Below are 8,109 nucleotides of genomic sequence, written 5' to 3' on the forward strand. Positions count from 1 at the left end.
TGTAGCTCAACCTTTAAAACCAGAATAGTCAAGTGAAAGTTAATACAGATTATTTTTACTTAAGAAAAATCAAATGTATACATTGGAATTGAACAACTATGCTATGCTTTTTTTTTCCTTTGTAGAGATATGACATACATGTTCTCTGGTCAGTAATACTTTACCAAACATTGTCCTAAACCATTAAACACACAAATGATGAATAAAACTGTTCACTATCTTCTACTCATGCTGAGCTACCCCAGGTGGAATGCCATTTTGGCATATTTTTGCAGGAAAAAAAAATTGCAGAGTCCTTACCTATCCTAATGGAAAATCAAACAATCTGCTTCATACAAAGTGGATCTTAAGCAAATGTGCACAACACACCTAACATGCTATGAGAACTGAACAGTTTTTAGTCTGTTTCTAGGTCAAAATATAGCCTAGCACTAACAACTAAAAAGCATACAACATGTAATACTTCAATCTTTAAGTGGCATATTTGTTTCCCTTATATATTTTTGTAACTAATATCTGAGATCATCAACTTATAAAGAGAAAATATTGATTTTGACTCACAGTTTTGGAGATTTCAGCTCATGATCAGTTGCTGCTGTTGCTCTGGGACTTGTGCTGAGGCAGCACATCATGATGGGGAGCTCATGACTGAGCAAAACCACTCACCTCAAGGCTGGGAAGCAAAGGGAGGAAGAGAAAGGGACCGGGATGCCACAACTCCCTTCACAACATGCCCACAAAGACTTCAACATCTCCTACTAGGCCCCACTTCTTAAAAGTTCCACCATTTCCCTAGAGTATCACCCTAGGGATCAAGTCTTTTGCACAGGCTTTGGGGGACATTTAAGTTCTGACTACAGCAGGTGGGTAATCATGAAAGTTCTAAGATCATATCTACTCAGGTTAGCCTGAGTATCATCTAATATAAATATATTATAATAATATATATGTATATGTATATACATATTTTAATAATTTTAAAGCTGAGCACAGTGGCACATGTCTGCAATCCCAGCTAATAGGGATTCTGAGGCAGGAGGATCACAAATTCAAGGCCAGCCTGGGCAACTTAATTAGACCCAGTCTCCAATAAAATAAAAAGGGCTGGGGATGTAGTTCAGTGGTAAAGTGCTTGTCTAGCATGTGTGAGGCCCTGGGTTCAATCTCTAGTAACACACACACACACACACACACACACAAATGCTTAAAGAGATTTCTAGAAATAGTAGGACTACATCAAGACCAGCAGAAGCCATATCAATATAAGGACTGTGGTTGTAAGATTAATAGATGATTTTCTAACTTATCTTTTAGGTAACAGACAACTCTTTCAGTTGATTCCTACAGGTAAGAGAAGTTATGATTATAGGAGATTCAGAAATCTTAGGACAGGCATCAGCCTTAAATGAGCGACTCCCTAGATAAATACTCCCAACAAGAACCCTGTTGAGGTTGAAAAACTAGAACTAAAGGAGCTATGAATTTCAAAAGAGTCATACGAAGCTGATGGGACAGAGATCATGGTGGTGGGTTATCCTACATTTAGCCAGGTCATTTTGGGTTTTTTTTTTTTTTTACGGTGCTGGGGATCAAACCCAGGGCCTTGGGCTTGCAAGGCAAGCACTCTACCGACTGAGCTATCTCCCCAGCCCTCATTTTGGTTTTGATCCATCAATACTTAACATGAAGGACTGAGGACGTAACTCAGTGACAGAGCACTTGCCTAGCACGTGCAAGGCCTTGGGTTCAATTCTCAGCACGGCAAAGATTTAAAATCAAATAATGTGAATGAAGTGAATGAAGAGTTGTAGAACAGAGTCATTCTTTCCAAGATGTGTTCTGTCATTAGCTGAAGCCTCTCTGAGCCTACTAGGATGATAACATTCAAAATAATTCCCTTTATTGCCTGGAGGTGGGAACTAGTATCACAGATTGTTCTGGGAAGCTGATATAGAAGATGATTTGCACAATGAACTCACTACTAAACCAACACTAAAGCCCTTCTTTTTCTGCCCTCAAGTCCAGATTTTTTTTTTTAAGCCAGAAAAACTATAGATGTGAGCAGTATGTCAAATATGTCTTTGAGCTACCTCATCTTTCTGGTGGTATAATATTGTTGTGAAAGCCACCATGTTAAATCTGGGAATCTACTCCAGGTTTCCAATGTACTTTCTACCAAACATATATAGTGGTTAAAACTAGGCATGTAGGGCTGGGGGTGGGGTCTTGCCTAGCATTTGTGAGGTCCTGGGTTTCTACTCCATGCACCAGATTTAAAAAAAAAATGGGGGCAGCAGGGAGGGAGGCATGTAGGTGAATTTATTAAATTCTGTGTCTTCAAACTCCTGAGAATACTTGTCCATAAAATTTATCTTTCATAACTGGAACTTGTCATCCATGACAAAGTCTCCTATATATCCAACCAAATTCTGCATCAGAGGCAGAGGGCAATGGGAAGCTCTCTTCCTCTGAGGCTTCTACCGCAGCCTGCCACTTCTACTGCCTAGGCCAGCTGGTGAGGACCTTCTACCTTGCCTGCAGCCCCTCCCAGTTGGCTGTGATTGGGAGAGTCACCACCTCATGCAGGCAACCGAGGTCCATCAACTAACATTCAGGTCCAGAGGAGACCTCGCCCCCCAGTGAGGTGGGTGAATGTGAGACCTGTCTCAGGTTGGGGCCGTGTACTGGCCAGGCCTCCAGATGCTGCCTGGCTGCCTCGTGCCAGTCGCTGCAGTCCCTGCCACCACTACCATGGATCCCAGTGTTGCTTTCCCTCTCTTTTAAAATCAATTTTCCTGTTATTTTTGAATAAAAATAAGTATTAAAAGTTTATCTGACCCTATCAGTAACTAAAACTTGATCACACTCACACTAACATTTCAAAATCTAAGATCTTGGATTCCTTATTTACAGACTTAAGGGTATTAAGTGGGCCAACATCTCATTTGTTTTCAAATCATGTCTCAGGGCAGACAAAATGACATTGCTCTTATGTGTATCTACTGATAAAGGTGACCTCTTCACACAAAGAAGAGGAGCAGATGAAAAGAATAACTCACAGGGAAAGACCAGGGTTGGGATACAAAGCATCAGGATTTTCATTCATTCTTTCATTCACAAATATTTGTGGGCCGTTTTTAATGCTAGTATTCAAGCATTTGGACATGTCTATTCTTTCCTTCCTAGAAGGCAGCACAGGTGGGGTTGGGAAGCTGTGGGTATACACCCAGAGTTCGAATATAGGTCTTGCTCAACTTTTCAAAACTACAAGTGCCAGCTATTGTTTTTAGCTGCCAAGTACATTGACCAAACCACTGGCCAACTCCAGTTCCTTCACAAAGGTGCTATCCCTGGGGACTAGATTAATGAGGATACTTCTTCCTCTGTCCAGGTAGGTTATGTGACCCTGTTCACATTATTTCACCAGGATTATTGTAGATGGAGCTAGCAAGAAGGGCCTTGCTTCCAATACCAGAATTAGAAGTTTATAAAAATAGATGTTAGTGGTCCTATTTCTAGGTTTTAAGGAGAATGCTTGTTTGCAGTAGGAGATAATAAAGCCACCAGAGATGGCAGAGATTAGAGAAGAGAGGTGTTAAATGCTGTTTCCAGGTCTCAGGTTCTAAAAGCTAACAACACTCCTCAAGGGTGTTAGTTGATGAAAGATTCTGGGCAGAGGAGGCTGCCTCCTCAACTCTGCATGACACTTCGCCATCTGGAGCTCAAAGCAGTATTGTTCCTGCTCAGAATGTGTCTTATATAAAAGTTCCTTCAACCTCTGGTCCCAGGTCCTTATCTTATACTAGCCCCGTCCTCAACACACCTCCTGAGAAAAGTAACCATATTCAGGCATAGAGGAGTCTTAATCTCTGGGGAGATGTTCCCAAAAAGGAACCAAATCTGTGGAAATGTGACTCTTGCCTACAAAGTAAATAATCTTTTATATCATTAAACAAAACCATTCTTTTTCTAACTGTAGTATTTTCTGTATGCTTACATAACAAAAACATCCAAGAGGTTTACTCAGAACAAAGGAGTCATTTGTCCCAAATCTGTTTCCATGTTTTTGTGGAAACAAAACAAAAGAAAACAAAACAAAAAACTCCAAAACTGTTGGCAGCTTTGAAATGGCCATTTTTTTTTTTTTTTTTTTAGCTCCCACTCTGCTAAACCTAGGTGCCAAGATTCAGAGCAAGCTCAAGCTTAAATTACCCTGTACCTTTCTTCCTCCAAGTACTTAGTACAAATAGCTCTTCACAGTTAATTCCCCACAAATGGGAACTGAGCCCACAAGGGTGGCGGTGCAGGTGACTTTTCCATTTTTTTTTTTTTTTTTTTTTTTTTTTATTGTGAACAAATGGGATACATGTTCTTTCTCTGTTTGTACATAGAGTAAAGGCATACCATTTGTGTAATCATACGTTTACATAGGGTGATGTTGGTTGATTCATTCTGTTATTTTTTTCCCCTTCCCCCCACCCCTCCCATCCCTCTTTTCCCTCTATACAGTCCTTCCTTCCCCCATTCTTGCCCCCCTCCCTAACCCTCACTCTAACCCTAAAACTAACCCCTCCCACACCCCATTATGTATCATCATCCACTTATCAGCGAGATCATTCTTCCTTTGGTTTTTTGAGATTGGCTTATCTCACTTAGCATGATATTCTCCAATTTCGTCCATTTGCTTGCAAATGCCATAATTTTATCATTCTTTATGGCTGAGTAATATTCCATTGTATATATATGCCACAGTTTCTTTATCCATTCATCAACTGAAGGGCATCTAGGTTGGTTCCACAATCTGGCTATGGTGAATTGAGCAGCAATGAACATTGATGTGGCTGTATCTCTGTAGTATGCTGATTTTAAGTCCTTTGGGTATAGGCCAAGGAGTGGGATAGCTGGGTCAAATGGTAGTTCCATTCCAAGTTTTTTAAGGAATCTCCATACTGCCTTCCAGAGTGGTTGCACTAATTTGCAACCCCACCAGCAATGTATGAGTGTACCTTTTTCCCCACATCCTCGCCAACACCTGTTGTTGCTTGTGTTCTTGATAATCGCCATTCTGATTGGGGTGAGATGGAATCTTAGGGTGGTTTTGATTTGCATTTCTTTTATTACTAGAGATGTTGAACATTTTTCCATATGTTTGTTGATTGTTTGTAGGTCTTCTTCTGTGAAGTGTCTGTTCATTTCCTTAGACCATTTGTCGATTGGATTATTTGTAGTCTTGGTGTTGAGTTTTTTGAGTTCTTTATAGATTCTGGAGATTAGTGCTCTATCTGAAGTATGATTGGCAAAGATTTTCTCCCACTCTGTAGGCTCTTTCTTCACATTGCTGATAGTTTCCTTTGCTGAGAGAAAGCTTTTTAGTTTGAATCTATCCCAGTTGTTGATTCTTACTTTTATTTCTTGTGCTATGGGAGTCCTGTTGAGAAAGTCTGGTCCTAAGCCGACATGTTGAAGATCTGGACCTACATTTTCTTCTATAAGATGCAGGGTCTCTGGTCTGATTCTGAGGTCCTTAATCCATTTTGAGTTTAGTTTTGTGCACGGTGAGAGATATGGGTTTATTTTCATTTTGTTGCATATGGATTTCCAATTTTCCCAGCACCATTTATTGAAGAGGCTATCTTTTCTCCATTGCATATTTTTGGCCCCTTTGTCTAGTATGAGGAAATTATATTTGTTTGGGTTTGTGTCCGTGTCTTCTATTCTGTACCATTGATCTACCTGTCTATTTTGGTACCAATACCATGCTGTTTTTGTTACTATTGCTTTGTAGTAAAGTTGAAGTTCAGGTATTGCAATACCCCCTGCTTCATTTTTCCTGCGAAGGATTGCTTTAGCAATTCTGGGTTTCTTATTCTTCCAGATGAATTTCATAATTGCTTGCTCTATTTCTGCAAGGTACATCATTGGGATTTTAATTGGAATTGCATTGAATCTGTATAGCACTTTTGGTAGTATGGCCATTTTGACAATATTAATTCTGCCTATCCAGGAACATGGGAGATCTTTCCATCTTCTAAGGTGTTCTTTAATTTCTTTCTTTAGTGTTCTGTAGTTCTCATTGTAGAGGTCTTTCACCTCTTTTGTGAGATTGATTCCCAAGTATTTTATTTTTTTTGAGGCTATTGTGAATGGAGTAGTTTTCCTAACTTCTCTTTCTGAAGATTCATCACTTATGTATAAAAATGCATTGGATTTATGAGCATTGATCTTGTATCCTGCTACTTTACTGAATTCACTTATGAGTTCTAAGAGTTTTCTGGTGGAATTTCCTGGTTCCTCTAAGTATATAATCATATCATCAGCAAATAGGGATAGTTTGAGTTCTTCTTTTCCAATTCGTATCCCTTTAATTTCTTTGGTCTGTCTAATTGCTCTGGCTAGAGTTTCAAGGACGATATTGAATAGGAGTGGTGAGAGAGGGCATCCCTGCCTTGTTCCAGATTTTAGGGGGAATGCTTTCAGTTTTTCACCATTAAGAATAATATTAGCCATGGGCTTAGCATAGATGGCCTTTACAATGTTAAGGAACGTTCCCACTATCCCTATTTTTTCTAGTGTTTTGAGCATGAAGGGGTGCTGTATTTTATCAAATGCTTTTTCTGCATCTATTGAAATAATCATGTGATTCTTGACTTTAAGTCTGTTGATATGGTGAATTACATTTATTGATTTCCTGATGTTGAACCAACCTTGCATCCCTGGGATGAAACCCACTTGGTCATGATGCACTATCTTTTTAATACATTTTTGTATGCGATTTGCTAAAATTTTGTTGAGAATTTTTGCGTCGATGTTCATTAAGGAAATTGGTCTGAAATTTTCTTTCCTCGATGTGTCTCTGTCTGGTTTAGGTATCAGGGTGATATTGGCTTCGTAGAATGAGTTTGGGAGGGTTCCCTCCTCTTCTATTTCATGGAATACTTTGAAAAGTATTGGAATGAGCTCTTCTTTAAAGGTTTTGTAGAACTCGGCTGAGAAACCATCAGGTCCTGGACTTTTCTTTGTTGGTAGGCTTTTGATGACTTCTTCTATTTCATTACTTGAAATTGGTCTATTTAAATTGTGCATGTCCTCCTCGTTTAGTTTAGGCAATTCATATGTCTCTAGAAACTTGTTGATATCTTCGAAATTTTCTATTTTGTTGGAATATAGATTTTCAAAATAGGTTCTAATTATGTTTTGTATTTCAGTCGTGTCTGTTGTGATACTTCCTTGTTCATTCTGAATTTTGGTGATTTGGGTTTTCTCTCGTCTTCTCTTTGTTAGTGTGGCTAAAGGTTTATCAATTTTGTTTATTTTTTCGAAGAACCAACTATTTATTTTGTCAATTTTTTGTATTGTTTCTTTCGTTTCAATTTCGTTGATTTCAGCTCTGAGTTTAACTATTTCCTGTCTTCTACTACTTCTGGTGTTGGTCTGTTCTTCTTTTTCTAGGGCTTTGAGCTGTAGTGTTAGTTCATTTATTTTTTGAGTTTTACTTCTTTTATTAAATGCGCTCCATGAAATAAATCTTCCTCTAAGTACGGCTTTCATAGTGTCCCAGAGATTTTGATACGATGTTTCTTTGTTCTCGTTTACCTCTAAGAATTTTTTAATTTCCTTCCTAATATCTTCTGTTATCCATTCCTCATATAATAGCATATTGTTTAATCTCCAGGTGTTGGAGTAATTTCTGTTTTTTGCTCTTTCATTTATTTCTAGTTTCAATCCATTATGGTCTGATAAAATACAAGGAAGTGTCTCTATCTTCTTGTATTTGCTAACATTACCTTTGTGGCATAATATATGGTCTATTTTAGAGAAGGATCCATGTGCTGCTGAGAAGAAAGTGTATTCACTCTTCGTTGGATGGTATATTCTATAAATGTCTGTTAAGTCTAAATTATTGATTGTGTTATTGAGATCTAAGGTTTCTTTATTCAATTTTTGTTTGGAAGATCTGTCCAGTGGAGAGAGAGGCGTGTTAAAATCACCTAGTATTATTGTATTGTGGTCTATTTGGTTTCTGAGATTGAGAAGGATTTGTTTGACATACATGGGTGAGCCACTGTTTGGGGCATAGATATTTATGATTGTTATGTCTTGCTGATTTAT

General features: G+C 38.5%; 1 pseudogene; it reads right to left on the minus strand.

Moving 5' to 3' along the window:
• Window positions 1-1,925: 1,925 nt before the first annotated feature.
• On the minus strand, window positions 1,926-2,475 carry LOC124995089 (ADP-ribosylation factor-like protein 2-binding protein; annotated as a pseudogene).
• Window positions 2,476-8,109: the final 5,634 nt, after the last annotated feature.

The sequence above is a fragment of the Sciurus carolinensis genome, chromosome 10 (genome assembly GCF_902686445.1).
Source record: "Sciurus carolinensis chromosome 10, mSciCar1.2, whole genome shotgun sequence".
Classification (NCBI taxonomy): Eukaryota; Metazoa; Chordata; class Mammalia; order Rodentia; family Sciuridae; genus Sciurus; species Sciurus carolinensis.